We start from the raw sequence: 24,110 nt of genomic DNA, 5'->3' as shown, positions 1-24,110 counted from the left end.
TTCTCACCCTTCTCCAATCCACACTCTGCCACAGGGAGGCTAACACTCACCAACTTCAAGTCCAAGGCTCATTGCTGAAAGGCAAGGTTTAGCTAGTTGGAGGCAATCGGGGGAGACTGGAGGAAGGGAGGAAAAGAGAAGTCTAGAGCATTTCTCACCTCACCCTCTTTGCTTTAGGCAGAGTCTTGGCTGCAGCCCCCATGTAAGCCTTTTAAACCATGATCTGAGTTCCTGCCAGGCAGCCTCTTCAGTACCTCCTGGTCCTGACTGCCTGCCCCAGGAATGGCAGCCTGCCAGGTCCTGGCTAACATTGGGCTCTGAAAGGAGGGCTCTACACACTGCCTTTAGTCCAGTCACTTCCTACCCTTTCACATCCTAGAATTACCTCACCTTCCCCAGGTTGCTACATTGCTCCTTCTACCTACCCATGGCCAAATTATATTAAATTCCATCTATGGAACCACCCAGTTATGAGTTCTATTTCCTACAAAACCCTGACAAGTACACCCTCCAGCAGCTCTACAAGGTTATTCTTTTTCCCTGTTTACCTTTGAATGAATTGAGTCTCTAAGAAGTTAAGTATGTACTGAAGATTACAAAATAGAGTAGTTGAACTGAATTCAAACTCAGTCTATGAGACTTTCAAGGAAATCTATGTTCTTTCCACCAAATCAAAGTCTTCTCCTGAGATTAGTCAAATCACATGAGGCTAGAAGTCTCTCAATACTGGAGAAATCCTTGTTAAGAATTACCAAAAAAAAAAAAAAAAAAGCCATCCTGAATTTGTCTCAGGTTTTCATTTTTTTTGGTATTGACAGCAGATGTTCTATTGTTTGAGGCTCAAATTTGCTATTAAAAAACAGACAGTGATATAATAAAAAGAAAACAGAAGATTAAGTGGGCTTCAAATTAGAGATCTTGAGTCTGCCCCTAGCTTGGTTATGAGATGTCAGTAAAACCCTTGTCCCATGGAGGCCTCAGTTTCCCTATCATTAAATTGAGGTCTTTGGACTCAATTATCCAGCATTCTGATTCTGTGATTCTAATGCGGTTATACAGTGATTTTTGTTTCACACTACAATGAGACTTTACACATGTTGGAACATTTTTTGGCACATGAAACCCTCAATTAAAGTGAATAAATGAAGTCTTTGGCATGCCACTCTTGAAAGATTTTCAGACCCTGAATTAGAATGAACAAAGGAAGACCTGTCAGGAAACTTCAGAAAGGTGGCTAACCTTGATTTAGATCATCAAGATGTTGTTAGGGAGATTGGAATGCTTGGCTGGCTGCAGCTCATCTGGGGAAGTTTTATGGAAAAGTGAGTTCAGAACAGGGTTCTGAGTGAGAAGAGAATCTGGTTCACACTCCACAGGCATCTTCACTTCCAAGGGGGCACCTTGTACCCCACCTGCAGTACAAGCCCACTCAAGTCTTTAGAAACTTAAACTGTTCCTACTCAGGGGAAATTTATGAGTCCAGGACCTTAGTGGCACATAACATGAGGATGCTGACTATGCTAGAACCTTGGTCTTGGTTTGAGTATCTGAGCTCTTTAGCCTGAATCCCTGCTTTTCTGTTAGTTCCATGAAGTGGTACCCAGTGCCTTAGAATCATATTCCCATACCCCAGGATGAAAGCCAAGGGGCCTGAGGAAGTACCCATTGGGAAGAGTGTTGTCAATATCAATTGTCAGCAGTAACTATCCAAGACGAGTCCAAAGTGAAGTTCTCCAGCTCAACATCTGGACCTGACTACTTCAAGGGAACAGGTATACTTTTCAAGAATGGTGCTCATACCTTAAACTTAGGCCGGGTTCTTGCACAAGCCTAGATATAATCATGGCCCCAACCTTCAAAGAGTCAAATATAAGAAACAACTGAGAAAGTTCAAAGGTGGGTCATAGGATAAAATAGCTCTTGGCCTTCTCACTCATTTGTAACAACTCTGAAAGCAGGGACCACACTAGACGCTGCTAAAAAGCAAGAGAACTTTAACCAGAATGCTCATAACATGAAACACTGTACAAGGCAGGAAGGTCAATTGTGATCTTCTTGGGAAGGGGTAGGGCTGCTGAGATCCATAAAGGGACCGCTAGAGTCTTTCTAGATGAACACTTCTAAAGAGGGTGAATCTAGGCAACTTCAGGGCTGTTCCTGGATGTGGGCACATGAGTGAGGAAGCCATTAGGGAGGGCTTGCAAGTTCAGGGCCAGAGGGAAACTATTAAATTGTTCAGAAAAATGAGGAGCAACTGGCCACACCCATCTCTGGTTCTCCTTCTTTGTTCCTCCACCTTGTAGCACCAGCCTCTCCTTTAATCCATCGGTGTGAAGGGATGCCTTACTGTTGGCCTGTCCAAGGCACCCACTGATCCCGGACATGTCTCAGTTTGTCCTGATGCACAAGATTACTGTGATAGCACACGGAAGGCATGTCCTCCAGTGGACACATGTGAGAAGCACTGCTTTCCTCTCCAGAAACTTTCAGTTTTCCTTTTGTGCCCAGAAACCTCCCCTGCCTTCTCCGAATTCATTTGTGCTGGAAAAAGGTGATCCATGTGTACATGCTGATATCTTCATCCAAGTGCCATACTTGAAATTAAGCCTGTAATCCCCTTCCTATTAGCAATAGTAAGAAATGGTCATTGAAGATTGAAAAATGCTGAGGAAGAAATAGAATTAGTTACCCATCCGTGTGCTCAAACTCTAAGTAGACAGACATCAGGTGTGTACCTAACATTTGTAGACAAAGGAACCGCCACTTAGGGATGAACAAGCAGAGTCAGAGCTTAGAGAGTTCATCAAGGGCAGCAGTTAATGCACGCCAGCTCTAGCTCTCCAAACTCTGCTCTTTCTACCTCATTCTAGCACAATAATAAGAGACTACCAGGAAAAAAAAAATGAGTTTGATGGAGACTGACACATTACCCAACTCCAAGAGGTGCCATCACATTGTAGCCTAGTAAACACCATTGTCTGGAGTTACACCATGCTGCAACACTGGTTCTATCTAGGAAACTTGGACAACTCTTTTTCCAAAGGTCCTTTTCTTCATTCATGCCCACTTCATGAATTCCATGTTTTGAAATATTTAGTTTCTCAAATAAACTTCATTTTTAGGGTATAAAGAAAACATATTCCCATTGTTATAATGATTCAAAACAGAATAAAACATCTATTGAGGTCTTGGTCACTAGGAAATAACCAAAGTTATAGTTTCAAGTTGATTTCCCTCCAACCAAACACACAGACATTTGACATTTGAGTTAGCAAGTGAAATCTCAAAACAGGTAAACATTGCTTCCCTTAAACCTCTTGACATACTAAAAATAATTAGAGCACCCCACTGCTACATTCATACTAGTTCTGTCACAGACTCTAGTTATCTGTAAGATCCTGCTTTAGGAACCCTAGACTTCACTATACCAAAACAACAACCTAGTCAATTGTTCATTGAGTTGGAAATTAGTGGATGGGGAAAACAAAACAAAACAAACTTAAAGACTTTGTAGAAAATACCACAAAACACACACACACAGATTTCTCCTGTTTAAATTATGTTTGTTAACATAGAATAGAATGACAAGTAAGAAAATAGCAACAATTCTACTTTCTTCTTTGTTATTCAAAAAGAAAGAAGGGACGGGAATGGGAATTGTAATGCATTTTTTATCTACCGTGTGCCAGGAACTGTAATCATTACAAGTGTTCCCCATGTTTAATGAAAAAAGGAAACTGAATTCTACTGAGCTAAATAAACTGCCACATATCTAGTAAGCAATAAAAACCAGGATTTGAATTCAAGATTTCCTGGCTTGAAGTCTAGGTATTTTTCCTTCATTATGCCATTTTATCTCCTGAAGAGAAAAACAAGTCAGCAGACTATTACCAAGCTCTTGCTTTGTGTCAAGCATTCGTTTCCACTCATTTCAACAAACACTTACTGAGCCTCTAGTAGGTGCCAGACACTGTACCTGTTATCTGGTGGCTCATGGTCTAATGGGAGAGACAAGCAAGCTGCTCATGAGGAAACTGATAGAAATGCAGCGGGAATAAATGGGTGTCAGGGTACAGACATCGGATCTTTCTTATTTCTGTTTTTCCCTTTCCTTTTCTCAATGTGGTTATCTCAGTGTTCCCAGGTTTAAAAAAGATGGTCAAGGCATCAATCCTATTTTACATGCAGCCAAAGGATAATACTTGAGACACACTGATACAAGCAAAGATCCCTCTTCTTGTAACATATTATAAAACATGGAGCACGTAAACCTGTTCCATCAAGGGAACCAGTGTAATTGGTGCACCTTCTCTCGTAGCATTTAAGGTGTTATCTCTATAAATACAGTGCTTTTTTGCTTTAATAAAAAATGAATTTTCCAGAACAGTGACAGTATTGACCTTACATATTATCCAAATAGAAATTGTAATGAAACAAGTCGAACAGTGAGTAGTTATAATAGATATGCAAATATTGGTCTTTTCTTAAAGGTCTTTCGGCCTACTCACACGTGTCTCTCATGTGTCTGAGAGGGCGGGTTCAGCCTGCCTTTATAATCCAGGACGACACAGAGGAGGAGGGGGAGAGAGAGAGGAGGGGATGCTTGTCAGACCATCACGGACAGTAGAGTCCAGGAAGATTGTGCTCTACTCCACAGCTTCACAAACATGTTAGGACTCCGAGATTCCACTGCAGGAGGGGTGGGGGTTCGATCCCTGGTCAGAGAACTAAGATCTCACATGCTTTGCTGCCAAAAAGATAAATAAATAAATAAAAGGAAATTTCTTGAACTAAGTGAAAACGGAATTACGACAAATCAACTTTAAAAAATTTTTAAAGAAACAGATTTTAGGATAACTGCTCTCATATGTGCTACCTCATTTGACCCACATGACAACCTGTGACACAGGAATAGATGTTGCTATTTTATGGGTGAGAAGACCAAACCTCAGAAAAATGTGTTATTTGCCCAAATTCATACAGCCGGGGAATAGCATCATTGGAATGTGCATCCTAACCTCCCTACCCTCAATTAGTTGATTTTTCATCTAAAAACTCACCTGGGCAAAGCCTGGCTATAATAATCAAACTGAATCAATAAATTCATTTCCTCATTAACTGCATGGATAGTTACTGAATGTCTCCTGTATGCCAGGTGCTTTCCTAGGTGTGATAAGAAATTATGAAATAAAAATTGGTTTATGGGGCTTCCCTGGTGGTCCAGTAGTTACGAATCTGCCTGCCAACGCAGGGGACACGGGTTTGATCCTGGTTCAGGAAGATCCCACATGCCACAGGGCAACTAAGACCATGCGTCACAACTACTGAGATTGTGCTTGAGAGCCTGAGAGCTGCAACTACTGAAGCCAGCTATCCCTCAAGTTTGTGTTCCATGACAAGAGAAGCCACCGTAATAAGAAGTCTGCACATTGCCACTAGAGAGTAGCCCCTGCTCACCGAGAAAGCCTGGATGCAGCAATGAAGACCTAGCCCAGCCAAACATAAAAATAAATATTTTTAAGTGGTTTATTTGAGAAACTAAATATTTAATAATAAATAAGAAATGGTTTCTGATCTAAACTGTTCCCAGGTTGTCAGGAGGTTTCATACAGACTTCAAACTTTAAAAGGAAATAGAGAAGCAACTGTACAACTCAGTTTTCCTTAATGCAATCCCTTTAAGAGCCTTTAGACAAATTCACCAGCCAGTCTCCACCTGAAAAGTGGAACAGTTCAATTTCAGACTTACTATACAGTGGTAAATATGAATGAGAAGGTTATATGGTTCGATCCTTAATTATCTCTAGGTGGATTAGATACTTTGTAGGCTATCAGTGGAAATTTGCAGCTAGTTTGAACCAGATTGAACTTGATGGAATGCAACCAAGGGAGACTTTTATTTTTCTCCCATCACTCTTTTCCCTCAAGCTCAGATGAATCTACCCCTTAATAACTGTCCTCCAGACCTCTGATTTTCCTGGTCACTTTCATGAATTAAAATGTCCAGCCAGGTTTGGATCAGTTTTCTCACCGCAACTTGATGCTCGCTTCTTCCTCTCACTCCTGACCTAGCAGGCCTGGGTATGAGGAACTTGTGGGTGAAAAGAAGGCTTGTATGGTCTCTAGACACCTCCACTTCCCCCTATTCCCTTCCTCCTCTGGGATGGTGGGTACAGTATAGTATAAGAATCTCTTACCTAGGGCTATTTCCCTATTTTTTTCTTGACTAACCCTAGGTCACCATTCATTTACTCTGTTGTATAAAACCAAGTGATGCTTCCATCTTTGTTTTTGTTTAGTTGCTAAGTTGTGTCCAGTTCTTTTGCAACCCCATGAACTGTAGCCTCCCAGGCTCCTCCATCCATGGAATTTCCCAGGCAAGAATACTGGAGTGGGTTGTCATTTCCTTCTCCAAAGGATCTTTCCAACCTAGGGATTGAAGCCATGTCTCTTGCACTGGTGGGTGGATTCTTTTACCACTGAGCCGCCAGGGAAGTCCACTTCTGTCTTAGGCAAATGCAGAGTCTTAAGAGCACCCTGCTTAGAAAGCCAGTCCACTGTAGTGATAAACTGCATGACCAGAAATGAGATCCCAATCTCTCCTCCTGAAAGCACCTCAATCTCTGTAATACTTCTCTTGGAAATTTCCTCACTTAGCTGGAGGGAATAGCCTCTAGAGAGGGAAAGAAAAGACCACAGTATTCCTCCCAAGCTGGCAACTTCTAATTCTGGGCATCCTCCTCTCCTCTTCAGTCTTTAATTTATGCAAGGTTTGTAGAAATAGATGGAGATGAAAACTTGGATAAACATTGAGATTTCCAAGGTCCTCAAAGTAGTGTCTGCCCTCATTCACTTGGCACTTGATTCCCTTTGACATGAACTTTGGGTTCTTATTGCCAATTCTAGGCAACGAGCAAAGTTCCTATTCAATAATCTACAAGTATAATAAGAGTACTGGTCTATACGTTGTCTAAAATCTGCAGGAACCTTGCTTGTTTGTGTGTCATAACACAAGGACGCTCAAGATCTTTTTGAAAGCAGCTTACATTCAAAGGGAGAAATATAAAAATATACTTATGTGCATGTAACAACAAACATTACAAAATCAGTGATGAGTACTATGCAGGTGATTATCATGGGGAGTAACTGAAGCAAATTTACATTACATGATCAAGAAAAGTTGTTCTAAAGAGATGACATTTGGGCTGTGATTTGAGTTAACAGAACTAGTATGGTAAGAACAAGAAAGAACATTCAAGATAGTGAGAATAGCTCATACAGAAGCCCTAAGATGAAGCTCTGTGGGTGGAGCCCAGAAGGAGAGTGGGCAAATATAGACGTTTGGGTCAGAGATGTAGCTAGGCCACAGATCTCCTGGGAATTTTTCACTGAAGTAATGATTTCTTTTTATTATATTCTAGACGAAATAGGAACCCACTGGAAGATTTTAAGCAGTGAAGTGATGAGATAAAGGTTGGATTTCTTTAGTGGCAAATTTCTTTTGGCAAATTGGGATAAAATGGAAGGGAGTAGTAATTCAAATCAAAAAGGGGTGTTTTGGGCTAGGTCTACAGTAGTGAGAATAGAGAAATGAGAGGGGTGAATAGACACTTAGAAGAATACTGCATCAGACTAGCCGGTAAATTGGATGTGCAGGTGAGGAAAGGAGAGAAATGAAAAGTAACATGCACATTTGGGGCTTGAGGATATTTGTGGGGGGCAGTGACATTTCTGGAGGAGAGGAAAAATAGAGAAGTAGTTCTGAGGTTCAAGAGCTGTCTTCTAGTCCTATAAAGTTTGACATGAGTCCGTGTCAGCTTTCAAGGAAGAGAGTCCAGCAGGCAGTAGGCATTTAGAGATGTGAATATGATGTTCCTGAGAGCAGTGGGGTTACAAAAGCATGTTTAGAAGTCAACAGCAAACACATACTGGAAGCTGTAAGAGTAGATGTGTTCATGGGCATTTAAATCTTGTTAAAATGCAGATTCTGACTTAGTGGGTCTGAGATAGGGCCTGACAGTGTACGTATCTAAGAAGCTACTGGGTGATGCAGGTGCAGAGCTCATTTTGAGCAGCCTGAGTCTAGAGAGGATGAGCAGAGGGAGAAGGTAGACCTGGACAGAGGCCTCTGAAACCCAACATCTACATCAGGTGAACAGGGAGTCAGTACTAAGGAGGTGTCCCTCTTCCCCCCCCTCAGTTCTTTCCATCTTCCCTCCCTCCCTTTACGCATAAACATTTATGAGACCAGTTAGGTGTCAGGAGCTGTGTTCAACAGTTTATGTTCCTCTATCAACTGACGGCTGCCAAACCTTAATTCAGTCTTTTGCTCTGAAGGTAAATTTCCCATCCCCTGCTGCTCAGACCTTTCTGCTGAACTCAGAGGCTCTGTTTACCCATTTCCAGAAATATCCAGATTAGAAATTTAAGAATGTAAACACCTGTTTGAAAGGATCCCCTTAGGAGCCTTAACTATCTCTGGGCAGATGAGGCGGGGGAACAGGAAAATGCAGGGTTAGAAAGATTTGGCTAAGCTTGACCTTGGGGAAGAGAACAGCTGGGGATTTAGAAGTTCAGCCCTCATCCAAATGCAGCCAAGTGTGGCATTTCTCCTCCTAATTTCAGGAAAGAAGATAAAGACAGTTCCCTACAAAGTCAGGCTGGTGCTCCATCAGAACCAATACTGATTATGCTTGACAAAGAAAACAAGAAAAGAAAGAAGCATAACAAGGAAAAACCCTACCACCAACACCTAGTTAAGGGAAAACTCAGACTGAACATGACTCATCTGAAAACAAACAAGTCAATTAACCAAGCATCTCTCTAAAGCAACCCAGTCCCCCTCCAGTCCAGTTACTAAATTGCTTCTTGCTTCAAAGATAGAAAGGAAACAGAAGGTGGGGATGTACACTGGATTTATGCATGAGGAAAACGGTGGTGATAAAAGACAGGGCTTTGAAAAGCAATCAGAGCTGCCAGCCTCCCGACTGAGAACTGTTTAAAATAGCACACCATCAAATAAGAGCTGCGTGTGTACCAGTCAAATCCTGAGATTCCTTTCCAGAATTCCGGAATAATATGACAAGTCTTCTTGTCTTTTTTCTTTTCTTCTCTCTCTCTCTCACACACACACACACACACACACACACACACACACACACACACACTGTGTATGCACACACAATCAAAGGATGTTAGAATCCATGATGGCTCTAAAGAGAGGAGAGTGAACTTGAGATGTATGATTTAGCAAAACATGAGGAGGAGCAGGAAGAGGATAGGTTGTTTCATTAGTTCATGGCTCTGTTCCCTCTATTTTTAATAACATGAATGCCTTGCCCATGTGGAAGACTTCCCAGAGTGAAAGCAATTTCACACACATGATCCTATATAAGCCTTCATACCAATCTGTGAAGGAAGTAAAAAACATTACCTCTCTTGTTTTCACACATGAAGAAACAGACTAAGAGATATAATGGGATTTGTCCAAAATTACTTTGCAAATCAATGCAAAAGGACATAAACCAAGGGCTTTGGCTCTCAAGTTCAGGGTTCTTTCCACTAAACTTTTGGTTGGAGATGTGAAGAGTGACAGCTTTGTCCTCAGGCTCAAGCTGTGGGCCCTCTTCCGGGAAGTGTGCTGAGTTCTCAGTTGGAGCACATTTCCTCATTCTAGAACGTGAAGGTCAACAAGTCAAGTCAATGAGTCTATTGTTAACTGCTGACAGGTCAAAACTGTGCTAGCTAGCAGCACAGGAGATACAGAGGAAGTTAAGATGTACTGGATGCTTCAACCGTCAATACATGCTTATGGCAAGAGGTGTGAGAAAGAAGCTTTATTAGGTAGCAAGAAGGGGAAGTGATAATCATAATGATGGCAGTAGTGCATTTATTCATTCAACTAGAATTGACTATGTTCCAGGCCCAGTGCTATCAGTGGGAAGACGATGATGGTGATGGAGATGACTATCAATTGCAGAACTGAAAGAGCACAGGTTTGGCAGTCAAACTAACCTAGATTCAAATTCCAACTTCATCACTTACTAGCTGAGGGATTTTAGGCATCCATCCTTGAGCATCAGTTTACTCCTCTCTTGAATAGAGGCGACATTAACTTCCGTGCTTGCCTTTACATCATCTCTACCAAGTTGACTGACTACTCTGTGCCAGGCAAGGTGCTAAACGCTGAGGACACATAGATGAATAAGACTCCACTTCTGCCCTTGAGGAGGCCATGTTCAGGTGGGGCTGTAGAGGCAGGACACAGGTTTATTCCAATATCTAGTGTCAGTACCTATGAAAATATCAGGTATATACAATGCACTCTGGGAGCACAGAGGAAGGTGTGGTAAATTCTGCCTGGATTCAAGGAAGGGCTTCAAGGAGGAGGTACTTCAAATGAATCATTTAGATTTTTTACAGGTGTTGAGAGAAGAGTGAATGCAAAGGCAAAGGAACTTGAAATAGCGGCTTGTTGTGGGAATAGCAAGTTTCTGTTGTGACCATAAAACATGTTTGTGGATGTGAAAGCATTCCAGACTCCATCAAGCACCATCTCTGCACACTTAGGGGCATGTTTTGTTTATACAGATCCATGATCAGCCTGAATCACTGAGGCTACATCTCGTCTTGCAGCCTTTCCATCTTTATATCTGCCTTTACCCTGCTTTCCGCTTCAGTTTCTGCAAAAAACATGGCCTCCCTTCCACAGCCATGGAGCTGGACTCCTTCAAGCAAAGGAGACAGAGAATATAAGAGTTTGTGCAAAGATGCAGAGGAATCATTCAGAGACACATTGCAAGATGGCTGGCTGTCAAGTCACCATCATGAGCAATCAAGTGTGCTTGTTTGTGGAAAGTAAAATACTGAAACAAAAGAGCTTCAGACTTTGGAACAATCACATTAGGAACTGTAAGAGCTTATTTCCCAATTATACAGGTAATGCATACTCTTCATAGAATATTTGTAAATACAAAAAAATATTCAAAAATCTCATCATTTAGGTAAATAACTTTGATCTTTTTTACTTTTTCCCCCAAATTAGAATTATTCTAAATAAACTGCTTTGTAAATAGACTGATTCCAGTTAAAGTTATGTTGTGAATATTTCCTCACGTCTTGAAATTCTTCTGTAACATGATTTATTGTTATTTTGAGAGATTGCAGATATTAAAAAAAAAAAGATTCAGAAAACATAATGAATGCCCATGTACCTACCTACCAGCTGGAGTCTGCCATGATGGTTGTGGCTGTCAATCTGCAAACAGGCAGGGCATGGCCGCCTCTGCAGAACACAGCCTCAGCCATCCTGCCTGCTTCCTCGGTACCTAGAAGTTCTTAGGCTGGCATGTGGCTAGAGAGAAATAACTCCATGGCTCACCTGAACAAGCTAGGTCTGGAGGTGTCCTCATCAGGTGCTTTCTGCTCTCTTGCAGATTAGACCACTAAGGAAAGGCTTTCATTGTGTGTACAAAATTCCTCTGTGTGTAATGACTACGTGCTTGTTTGTATCCTTACTGGACTGCTTTTCAGGGCAGAAAATCTTGTCTTTGTTGTTCATTTCAGCACCTACCATGGTGCCTCATAAGTGTCTGTTAAAAAAAAGCGTGGCTGGAAATTTCTAGCTCTGGGGCATGATAACCTAGAGGTTAAGAAAATGAGCTTTAAAATCAGACTCCCTGAGTTTCAGTCTCAGCTCTACCACTGTCTTATTTAACTAACTCTCTAAGCTTTAGTTGCATCATGAATAAAATTGAGATAGCCATAGTTCCTACCTGCTCCTCAGCTGTTCTCAACCTTTGAGACCAACAGCTCCGTTCTCATGACCTCTTCACTGTGGCCTAACATTCCACCATGAAAAATCCATTCCATTATGATAATCATATTCCTTGGAATGCTGAATCAGCATATATATGCTCCCTTCCACTGGGAGCTGCCCCAGCCCAGGCTCCACTAAGTGAGACTTGGTTTTTAAACTCCCCTGACTCTGAGCTAGGGGCTAGGCCGGGCCGGGGCCGAGGGCGGTGGCCTACAGGGCCTAGGCCAGGCCGGGGCCCGGGGGCCGGGAGAGGCGGCCGACAGGGGCTAGGCCGGGCCGGGGGCCGGGGGCCGGGAGCCGGGAGCGGCGGCCGACAGGGAAAACTAGCTAATCTGATCACATGGACCACAGCCTTGTCTATCTCAATGAAACTAAGTCATGCTGTGTGGGGCCACCCAAGACGGATGGGTCATGGTGGAGAGGTCTGACAGATTGTGGTCCACTGGAGAAGGGCATGGCAAACCACTTCAGTATTCTTGCCTTGAGAACCCAATGAACAGTATGAAAAGGCAAAAAGATAGGACACTGAAAGATGAACTCCCCAGGTCAGTAGGTGCCCAATATACTAATGGAGATCAGTGGAGAAATAACTCCAGAAAGAATGATGGGATGGAGCCAAAGCAAAAACTATACTCAACTGTGGATGTGACTGGTGACAGACGCAAAGTCCGATGCTGTAAAGAGCAATATTGCATAGGAACCTGGAATGTTAGGTGCCTGAATCAAGGCAAATTGGAAGTGGTCAAACAGGAGATGGCAAGAGTGAACGTCGACATTCTAGGAATCAGCGAACTAAGATGGACTGGAATGGGTGAATTTAACTCAGATGACCATTATATCTACTACTGTGGGCAAGAATCCCTTAGAAGAAATGGAGTAGCCATCATGGTCAACAAAAGAGTCCGAAATGCAGTACTTGGATGCAATCTCAAAAATGATAGAATGATCTCTGTTCGTTTCCAAGGCAAACCATTCAATATCATGGTAATCCAAGTCTATGCCCCAACCAGTAATGCCGAAGAAGCTGAAGTTGAACGATTCTATGAAGACCTACAAGACCTTTTAGAACTAACACCCAAAAAAGATGTCCTTTTCATTATAGGGGACTGGAATGCAAAAGTAGGAAGTCAAGAAACACCTGGCGTAACAGGCAAGTTTGGCCTTGGAGTACAGAATGAAGCAGGGCAAAGGCTAATAGAGTTTTGCCACGAGAACGCACTGGTAATAGCAAACACCGTATTCCAACAACACAAGAGAAGACTCTACACGTGGACATCACCAGATGGTCAACACCGAAATCAGATTGATTATATTCTTTGCAGCCAAAGATGGAGAAGCTCTATACAGTCAGCAAAAACAAGACCGGGAGCAGACTGTGGCTCAGATCATGAACTGCTTATTGCCAAATTCAGACTTAAATTGAAGAAAGTAGGGAAAACCACTAGACCATTCAGGTATGACCTAGATCAAATCCCTTATGAGTATACCGTGGAAGTGACAAATAGATTTAAGGGTCTAGACCTGATAGACAGAGTGCCTGATGAACTATGGATGGAGGTTCGTGACATTGTACAGGAGACAGGGATCAAGAAAATCCCCAAGGAAAAGAAATGCAAAAAAAGCAAAATGGCTGTCTGAGGAGGCCTTACAGATAGCTTGGAAGAGAAGAGAAGCGAAAAGCAAAGGAGAAAAGGAAAGATATTCCCATCTGAATGCAGAGTTCCAAAGAATAGCAAGGAGAGATAAGAAAGCCTTCCTCAACAATCAGTGCAAAGAAATAGAGGAAAACAACAGATTGGGAAAGACTAGAGATCTCTTCAAGAAAATTAGAGATACCAAAGGAACATTTCATGCAAAGATGGGCTCGATAAAGGACAGAAATGGTATGGACCTAACAGAAGCAGAGGATATTAAGAAGACGTGGCAAGAATACACAGAAGAACTGTACAAAAAAGATCTTCACAACCCAGATAATCACGATGGTGTGATCACTCACCTAGAGCCAGACATCCTGGAATGTGAAGTCAAGTGGGCCTTAGAAAGCATCACTACAAACAAAGCTAGTGGAGGTGATGGAATTCCAGTTGAGCTATTTCAAATCCTCAAAGGTGATGCTGTGAAAGTGCTGCACTCGATATGCCAGCAGATCTGGAAAACTCAGCAGTGGCCACAGGACTGGAAGAGGTCAGTCTTCGTTCCAATCCCAAAGAAAGGCAATGCCAAAGAATGCTCAAACTACTGCACAATTGCACTCATCTCACATGCTAGTAAAGTAATGCTCAAAATTCTCCAAGCCAGGCTTCAGCAATACATGAACCGTGAACTTCCAGATGCTCAAGCTGGTTTTAGAAAAGGCAGAGGAACAAGAGATCAAATTGCCAACATCTGCTGGATCATCGAAAAAGCGAGAGAGTTCCAGAAAAACATCTATTTCTGCTTTATTGACTATGCCAAAGCCTTTGACTGTGTGGATCACAATAAACTGTAGAAAATTCTGAAAGAGATGGGAATACCAGACCATCTGATCTGTCTCTTGAGAAACCTGTATGCAGGTCAGGAAGCAACAGTTAGAACTGGACATGGAACAACAGACTGGTTCCAAATAGGAAAAGGAATACGTCAAGGCGCTATATTGTCACCCTGCTTATTTAACTTATATGCAGAGTACATCATGAGAAACGCTGGGCTGGAAGAAACACAAGCTGGAATCAAGATTGCCAGGAGAAATATCAATAACCTCAGATATGCGGATGACACCACCCTTATGGCAGAAAGTGAAGAAGAACTAAAGAGCCTCTTGATGAAGGTGAAAGAGGAGAGTGAAAAAGTTGGCTTAAAGCTCAACGTTCAGAAAACTAAGATCATGGCATCTGGTCCCATCACTTCATGGGAAATAGATGGGGAAACAGTGGAAACAGTGTCAGACTTTATTTTTGGGGGCTCCAAAATCACCGCTGATGGTGATTGCAGCCATGAAATTAAAAGATGCTTACTCCTTGGAAGGAAGGTTATGGCCAACCTAGATAGCATATTTAAAAGCAGAGACATTACTTTGCCAACAAAAGTCCATCTAGTCAAGGCTATGGTTTTTCCAGTGGCCATGTATGGATGTGAGAGTTGGACGGTGAAGAAAGCTGAGCGCCGAAGAATTGATGCTTTTGAACTGCAGTGTTGGAGAAGACTCTTGCGAGTCCCTTGGACTGTAAGGAGATCCAATCAATCCATCCTAAAAGAGATCAATCCTGGGTGTTCATTGGAAGGTCTGATGTTGAAGCTGAAACTCCAATACTTTGGGCACCTCATGCGAAGGGTTGACTCATTGGAAAAGACCCTAATGCTGGGTAGGATTGAGGGCGGGAGGAGAAGGGGATGACAGAGGATGAGATGGTTGGATGGCATCACCGACTCGATGGACATGGGTTTGGGTAGACTCCGGGAGTTGGTGATGGACAGAGAGGCCTGGCGTGCTGCAATTCATGGGGTCGCAGAGAGTCGGACACGACTGAGCGACTGAACTGAACTGACTCTGAGCTGTAGCTGATTGGTCCAGAGATGGCACCGGCACCAAGCCTGGCTAAGAACTGCCCTCTCTAGGATTTTTGAAACAGAAACCCAGAATGCCAAGGTTGGTCCCTCCTAGAGGCAGATGTAAAACTCAAGACTTTTCCTACTATGTCTCTCACCCTGGGAAAATACTGATATATGGTAAGAGCAAATGAAGTTACAACATGGAAAAGAGCAGAAGGCTTTTGAACCTACATCCTCGAGTTCCCAAGATCCAGTTGCATGCCTGCTATTCCTGAATGTTGGTAGTTAGACTATTCCTTGATTTTGGTTTCCTAAGGACAAATAATTCCTCTCCATGGTTACATTCAAGTTTGCTTGTGTCACTTGTAACCAAGAGGAAGGAAGGGAGAGAGAGAGGAGGAGGAGGGGTAGGGGAAGTAAGAAGAGTAGAAAAGAAGGGAAGGAGAGAGAAGGGAAAGTAAGGGAAGAGAAGACTATTACTTCAATTCTTTGAAAGTATCTCCAGAAGGAGCTGTATATTCCATCATTGACACTGAAGAGTAAGAATCAGAGAACTTCAAATGTGGAAAGGTCCCTACATATAATTTAATTAAACTTAAATTCCTCAATTACAAGCGAGAAAACTGCAGAGCAAGGAGGAGACAGAACATGCCCAGATCAGAAAAGCAGAGTCCCAGTGCCTTAGCTCAGGCTATCATAACATAATGCCATCGACCTAGTGGCTTGAACAACAGAAATGTATTTTCTCACAGCTCTGGAGAGGGGAAGTCCAAGATCAAGGTCCAGCAGGGTTTAGTTTCAGGTGCAGGCTCTGCCCGGCTTGTAGATGGCTCCCTTCTTGCTGTGTCCTCACATGGGAGAGAGAAAGAGAGAGAGAGAGAGAGAGAGAGAGAAGAGAGAAGCTCTCTGGTATCTCTTCTTATAAAGGCACAGATCCCATAGTATCAGGGCTCCACCTTCATGATCTCATCTAACTGTTATTACCTCCCAAAGCCTCCATTTCCAAATACCAAATAACATTGGAGGTTAGGACCTCAACATATGAATTTTTACAGGATACAGTTTAGTCCATAATATACAGCTTTGGGCTTCCCTGATGGCTCAGCTGGTAAAGAATCCGCCTGCAATGCAGGAGACCCCGGTTTGATTCCTGGGTCAGGAAGATCCCCTGCAGAAGGGATAGGCTACCCACTCCAGTATTCTTGGGCTTCCCTGGTGGCTCAGCTGGTAAAGAATCCACCTGCAATGTGGGAGAACTGGGTTTGATCCCTGGGTTGGGAAGATCCCCTGGAGAAGGGACAGGCTATCCACTCCAGTATTCTGGCCTGGAGAATTACATGGACTATATACTCCATGGGGTCACAAAGAGTCGGACACAACTGAGCAACTTTCACTTTCATAAAGCTTTAGGATTTGTAGGCCTGGAATGTCTTTAAAGATCATTTAATCCAAATTTCTTGTTGGCAAGTGAGAAAATTAAGGTCCAAGCAAATATAGAGATTTTCCAAGGGCCCATACATGACCCAGTGGACTTCCCCAGTAGCTTAACGGTAAAGAATCTGCCTGCATTGTAGGAAACGTGTGTTTGATTCCTGGGTCAGGAAGATCCCCTGGAAGAGGTCATGGCAACCAACTCCAGTATTCTTGCCAGGAAAATCTCATGGACAGAGGAGCCTGGTGGGCTACAGTCCATGGGTTCGAAAAGAGTCAGACACAACTGAAGTGACTGAGCATGCATACATGCATTGTGACCTAGTGGCAGACTTTACCCATCAAATTATTCTCTGAAAGCCTAAGAAAATCTAAAGGTATCAAGAAGTATGAGAGGCTGCAAGAAAGTTGCTGGTGAGGCCTGGTAATGAGTGAGAGTAAGAGTGAAAAAAGCAAAGACATTCGAATATAGCCAGTTCTTCAATCCTCACAGTTCTGTTAGGGGGGATGGATCAGACAGGTTAGTACACAGGTTAGAGGACATTGCAAGCCTTGCCCATTTTTTTCATTCTTCTGCAGCCAACCACCAGGCAGCAATTATCCATTCACTCCATGTTGGTGCATATTTGGATATGCAAATCAACTATGTTCATGGATAATTAAGACAGACACTGTGGAAAGTTTCATTTTCCAGCTTGCCAGATGGCTGGAAACAGAAGTTTGTACAAAGTCCTGCCTCACTTCCTTGTCTCAGGCTATGGGTTGAGGGTAGTGGCATCCAGTCTTCTCCTGCCCTGTTGCATTCTGTTACTGCATCAGAGAGCCTCAGTGGTAGTCCTTATTTCCCTCTCAGACCTGGAGAGACCCTGAGGCTTTCTACAAAAACAGAGTACTCTCTGTCCCCAGTAAAAACAGGGGTACCTCTGTGCCCAGAGGCAGAAGTTCACCCTCTTTCTAGAGTCAGCAGGCTCACTTTATGATCCAAGAGGGGGTTATTTCTGAAGGACAAACACTTGGGGAATGTTTTTTTAATTTATTTTTTAATTGCAGGATAACTGCTTTATAATATTGTGATGGTTTCTGCCGTACAACAATGCAAATCAACCATCAGTTCAGTTCAGTCGCTCAGTCATAATTATGCATATATCACCTCCCTCTGGAACCTCCCTCCCTCCCCCACCCCACCCCTCCTCTAGGTCATCACAGAACAGCTGGCTTGGCTCCCTGTGTTATATAGCAACTTCTCACCAGCTATCTATTTTACACGTGGTGTATATATATATGTCTATGCTACTTTCTCCATGTCCCACCCTCTCCTTCCTCCACTGTGTCCACAAGTCTGTTCTCTATATCTGCATCTCCATTCCTTCCCTGCAAATAGGTTCATCAATATCATTTTTCTAGATTTCCTATTATATATGCATAAATATGTGATATTTGTTTTTCTCTTTCTGACTTATTGCACTCTGTATAACAGGCTCTAAGTTCAAATTAGAGCTGAACTGACTCTAATTTGAGTCAGTTCAAATTCAAACTGACTCAAATTCATTCTTTTTTATGGCTGAATAATATTCCATTATATATATATATATATATATATATATATATATACCTCATATTCTTTATCTATTCATCTGTCAATGGACATTTAGGTTGCTTCCATGTCTTAGCCATTGTAAATAATGTTGCTATGAACATTGGGGTACATGTGTCTTTTTCAATTATGATTTTCTCAGGGTATATGCTCAGTAATAGGATTGCTGGATCATATGGTAGTTTTCGTACTGTTCATGGGATTCTCAAGGCAAGAATACTAAAGTAGTTTGCCATTCCCTTCTCCAGAGGAGTTGGTTGGATGGCATCACCAACTTGATGGACATGAGTCTGAGCAAACTACAGGAGTTGGTGATGGACAGGGAAGTCTGGCGTGCTGAAGTCCATAAGGTCGCAAAGAGTCAGACACGACTGACTGACTGAACTGACTGATGGTAGTTTTATTCCTAGCATTTTAAAGGAATCTCCATACTATTCTCCATAGTGGCTGTATCAATTTACGTTCCCACCAACAGTGCAAGAGGGTTGCCTTTCTCTCCACATCCTCTCCAGCTTTTATTGTTTGTATATTTTATGTTTTTATAAGTAGCATGCACAGGTTATTAAACCATTGCCTCCCAACTCCAAATACACCCTTAGTATACAGCTCAGTGATGCTGGAACCAATATTCAAACCCCCAAGGAGAGGAACACAGTTGTTCTGGACTTTCTTCCTCGGAGGAGAGGTAAAGAGGTTGGTTCTGGGAGTGTGACAAGAGGTTAGAAACTGAAACACCTTGATACTGAGCCAAATACTGCTTCCAGGTAAGGAGCTGTGCTGGGCTCCCAGGGGCGGGAATAGGAAGGAAATTGGGAACTGGAAGGCCTTCTCCCTCTTTCGGCTTCTAGTCTTGCAGAAACTAGCATGGAGCCAGCTAATAACAGAGTAATGCATTTTTACAGTCCCAGTCCCAGCATTGCAAAAAAGTGTAATAAATGGTAGATTTGAAGTTGAGAGACAGTCATAGCTTAATAACCAGCACAGACCACCCCTTTGGTTACTCAGCACCCACACCAGTTCTGTATATATTGAATCTCTCAGATGTAATCAGAGCTACTTCTGAATATTCTCTAAATTAAATGCCATATTGTAACACTAATCACCAACATCAGTCCTTATGGGGAATAATAAGGGGAAAGGAGGAGAGAAAGAAAAAAAGAAAATAGTATGTATATATTTACTTGCATGGGTGTATGTATGTGTATGTATTCACAAAAAACAAGAAAAGATAATAATAGCTGCTGCCATCCTTGTTTCTTTCATGGGTCAAAGGCCATAGTTGGTATTTATAACTTCTTCATTATTCCTTGTTTCCTTTGTTTTCAGCCAGGACCTCAAATAATTGGATTCTTTACCTGACAGTGTGATCTAATCTTCATTCTTGAGGAGCTTGAATCATTTGTCCTGACTTACTCTTGTTGCTGTCATTTTCCATGAAATTTTACTATTGGATATACCATTAAAAAGAGGCAAGTTGATCATCTGGACATTCCTCGGCAGATCATACTGGTCCACTATATTGATGACCTCATGTTAGTCAGAATTCCAGGGCAGAAAATGACAAGTCACCTGGATGCCCTCCTCTGACACATGCACAACAGAGGATGGGAAATAAACCTTGAGAAGAGTCTAGGCCTGCTACACAACCAGTGTTTATAGAGATGCAGTCAGTTCTTTTATAGTGCATTGGAAACAAATTTGTTCCAAAATGATTGACATTTTAGGAACAATTTGAGCATAACAATAATTCCACCTTTGTTTGTGAGTGTTTTTGTCTTGCAAGAAGCACTAAGTAAGCTATGAGAACACCCAGGTGAATAAAGCCACATAGGAATAATCAAAGTGTCTCAGTGGTAAAGAATCTGCCTGTCAATAGAGGAGATGCGGGTTTGATCCCTGGGTTGGGAAGATTCCCTGGAGAAGGAAATGGCATCCCACTCCAGTATTCTTGCCTGGGAAATCCCATGGTCAGAGGACCCTGGCAGGCTATAGTCCATGGGGTCACAAAAGAGCCGGGCATGCCTTAGAGACCAAACAACAGTAACACACATACAGACTTCAAACATGTACCAGCTACCTCATTGTACTGCCTGTGTTATGAGCCACACTGATCCATATCTGGTATAAAACTGTGTCCAATTTCAAATAATCCTCCATTTACCACGTCACAATAATTTACAAGTTGCAACTTTATAATGGCCACATTCATAATCGAACTTCATGTATCTTTTCCAAGGTGAAACTTTATATTTATTAGTAGTAATTATGTCACCTACCTCTTTCATACCTACATTTCTTTCTCAGTTCACACCTTTGACTTTTCTGGGGAATCCCTAATACCGACAAAGTAGGTAAAAGTCCAGGATTCCTCAGTAGGAATCAACTACATATACTGGTATGGCCTGATAACACATTGCTTCTGTCCAACAGCTCTGCTTGGATGTCTCATATCAAGCCCCACAAGAAATCATCTGCTATAGAGAATGCATTAAACAACCAATTGGATATTATAATTCACTCCAGGTAGGCAACAAGTTTCTGTCCTCAGCCACCACATTGTTTGCCCAATGGACTCAAAAACCAAGTATCTATGTGTCAAGAGTGGAAGCCATTCTCCACAGCACTGGCTCCTCTCACAAAAACTGACTGAGCCACTGCTGCTGAATGTCTAACCTATAGACAATAGAGCTCAAATTTGAACATTGATTATGGCACCATCTCTTGAGTAGACTAACCAGCTACTTGGTGGCAAGCTAATTATTATCAGTCTTCTTCCATTCTGGAGGGGGTAGTGATTTGTTCTAATTGGGATAGATACATATTCCAGGTATAAGTTTGCCTTTCTTTCCCACAGTTTTTCAGCCACCACCACTACCACCACCACCCAAGGGATTCACAGGCTCCTGCATAACAGAATCTTGGAACCAGATAACCAATTTATGTCAGAAGTTGTAAGCAATGGTCATGTCATATGACCATGAGCTCCACTGATGCGGCCATATATCACACCATTCAAAGCTGCTGGCTTGATAGAATGTTTGAATGGCCCTTAAAAGCACAGCTAAAGCACGTTCTGGGATGACACCTTGCAATGTTAGAATGCCATCTTGCTAGAAAATACAGTTTATATTTTGAACCATTGACCCTTCTGCAGCTGAGCTTTTGTTTGTTTGTTCATTTGTCTGCTTTAAGAGTTAGGGCATGTCACAGTCTTGCAGAATCAGTGACAAGTTGCAGGAAACTTGGGCATAAGTAGGCTTGGGCAGTCCGAGAGGTAGACTGCAGCATACAGTATTGTCATCCTACACTTACTGCCTCAACCTCACCATTTCCTCTGAGATCAGGCCATCGTCCAAATACCAGCATCTGCAAATTTGCCTGATGTTTTCTTTGGCCACCAAAAACTTCTCTGTCCACCGCAGGACAAGCAGAAATATCCTAGCTCCCTTGCACCTTGGGTGGAATAACTTTGCGGTAGATGTTCAACACTGGCTCCTAGAATTTCCCAGTGATATTATGTGCCATTTCCCCTGAAAAGTAGTGTATTTGATAAAGCATCTTTTATTGGCTTTTTTCCTTCACTGTTTCACACTCCCTCTCTCCTACTAGTGCATCTTGTATTACAACCTAAATTAAGTATTAGCATCTGAAACTTTGTCTCAGAGTTTACTTCTGAGAGAACCAAAACAAAGACAGTGCCGTATCTGGTTGATTTTAAGACTCAGATTTTAAAATCCTGCCAAGGGCTTCCATGGTGCTTTAGTGGTTAAGAATCTGCCTGCCAATTCAGGGGACATGGGTTCAATCCCTTGTCCAGGAAGATTCCACATGTCGCAGGTGCATAAGCCAATGCACCATAACTACTGAAGCCTATGCACTGAGAGCCTGTGCTCTGCAACAAAAGAGGCATGCACATTGCAATTAAGAGTAGGCCCTGCTCACCATAACTAGAGAAACCCTGTATACAACAAAGAAAACCAGCACAGTCAAAAATAAAGAAAAGTTTTTAAAAATTATAAAAAATTAAGTCTTGCCAATACTATCTCTCTGACCCTTCCCAACACCCACATTCATACGGAAACACAAAAAAAACCTCGACTAGCCAAAGCAATCTTGAGAAAGAAGAATGGAATTGGAGGAATCAACCTACCTGACTTCAGACTATACTACAAAGCTAGAGTCATCAAGACAGTATGGTACTGGAACAAAGGCAGAAATATAGATCAATGGAATAAAATAGTAAGCCCAGAGATTAAATCTATGCACCTACGGACACCTTATCTTTGACAAAGGAGTCAAAAATGTACAATAGAGAAAAGACAATCTCTTTAACAAATCGTGCCAGGAAAACTGATCAACCACCTGTAAAAGAATGAAACTAGAACACTTTCTAACACCATACACAAAAATAAACTCAAAATGGATTAAAGATCTAAATGTAAGACCAGAAACTATAAAACTCTTAGAGGAAAACATGGACAGAACACTCTCTGACATAAATCACAGCAGGATCCTCTATGACCCACCTCCCAGAGTAATGGAAATAAAAGCAAAAATAAACAAATGGGACCTAATTAAACTTAAAAGCTTTTGCACAACGAAGGAAACTATAAACAAGGTGAACAGGCAGCCTTCAGAATGGGAGAAAATAATAGCAAATGAAGCAACTGACAAAGAATTAATCTCAAAAGTATGCAAGCAACTCATGCAGCTCCATACCAGAAAAATAAACAACCCAGTCAAAAAATGGGCCAAAGAACTAAACATACATTTCGCCAAAGAAGACATATAGGTGGCTAACAAACACACGAAAAGATGCTCAACATCACTCATTATCAGAGAAATGCAAATCAAAACCACAATGAGGTACCAACTCATGCTGGTCAAAATGGCTGCTATCAAAAAGTCTACAAACAATAAATGCTGGCAAGGGTATGGAGAAAAGGGAACCCTCTTACACTGTTGGTGGGAATGCAAACTAGTACAGCCAATATGGAAAACAGTGTAGAGATTGCTTAAAAAACTGGAAATAGAACTGCCATACAACTCAGCAATCCCACTGCTGGACATACACACTGAGGAAACCAGAATTGAAAGAGACACGTATACTCCAGTGTTCATTGCAGCACTGTTTACAATAGCTAGGACACGGAAGCAACATAGATGTCCATCGGCAGACGAATGGATAAAGAAGTTGTGGTACATATACACAATGGAATATTACTCAGCCATAAAAATGAATGCATTTGAGTCAGTTCTAACGAGGTGGATGAAACTGGAGGCTATTATACAGAATGAAGTAAGCCAGAAAGAGAAACATCAATTTAGTATTTTAACACACATACATGGAATTTAGAAAGATGGTAATGACGACCCCATATGCAAGACAACAAAAGAGACACATATGTAAAGAACAGATTTTTGGACTATATGGCAGAAGGCAGAGGTGGGACAATATGAGAGAATAGCATTGAAACATGTATATTACCATATGTAAAATAGATGACCAGTGCACGTTGCAGGGTACCCAAAGCCGGTGCTCTGGGACAACCCAGAGGGAGGGAGTGGGAAGGGAGGTGGGAGGGGGGTTCAGGATGGTGGGACACATGTACACCCATGGCTGATTCATGTTGATGTATGGCAAAAATCACCATAATATTGCAAAGTAATTAGCCCCCAATTAAAATAAATTAATTTTTAAAAATTATAAAAAATAAAATCTTGCCAATACTATCTCCAT

General features: G+C 42.0%; 1 long non-coding RNA gene across 1 annotated transcript; it reads left to right on the top strand.

Moving 5' to 3' along the window:
- The first annotated feature begins 12,248 nt into the window (after window positions 1-12,248).
- On the top strand, window positions 12,249-21,510 carry LOC145505054 (uncharacterized). Its single transcript, XR_014052795.1, has 4 exons — window positions 12,249-15,522; window positions 19,697-19,839; window positions 20,801-20,893; window positions 21,225-21,510. It is a non-coding gene; the product is annotated as an uncharacterized LOC145505054 (long non-coding RNA).
- The last annotated feature ends 2,600 nt before the right edge of the window (window positions 21,511-24,110 follow it).

Source organism: Giraffa tippelskirchi, chromosome 5 (assembly GCF_054371585.1).
Source record: "Giraffa tippelskirchi isolate mGirTip1 chromosome 5, T2T-mGirTip1v1.2.pri, whole genome shotgun sequence".
NCBI classification, from domain to species: Eukaryota; Metazoa; Chordata; class Mammalia; order Artiodactyla; family Giraffidae; genus Giraffa; species Giraffa tippelskirchi.
Note: the sequence above shows the minus strand (reverse complement) of the source record. Positions and strands in the feature narration are given on the sequence as shown.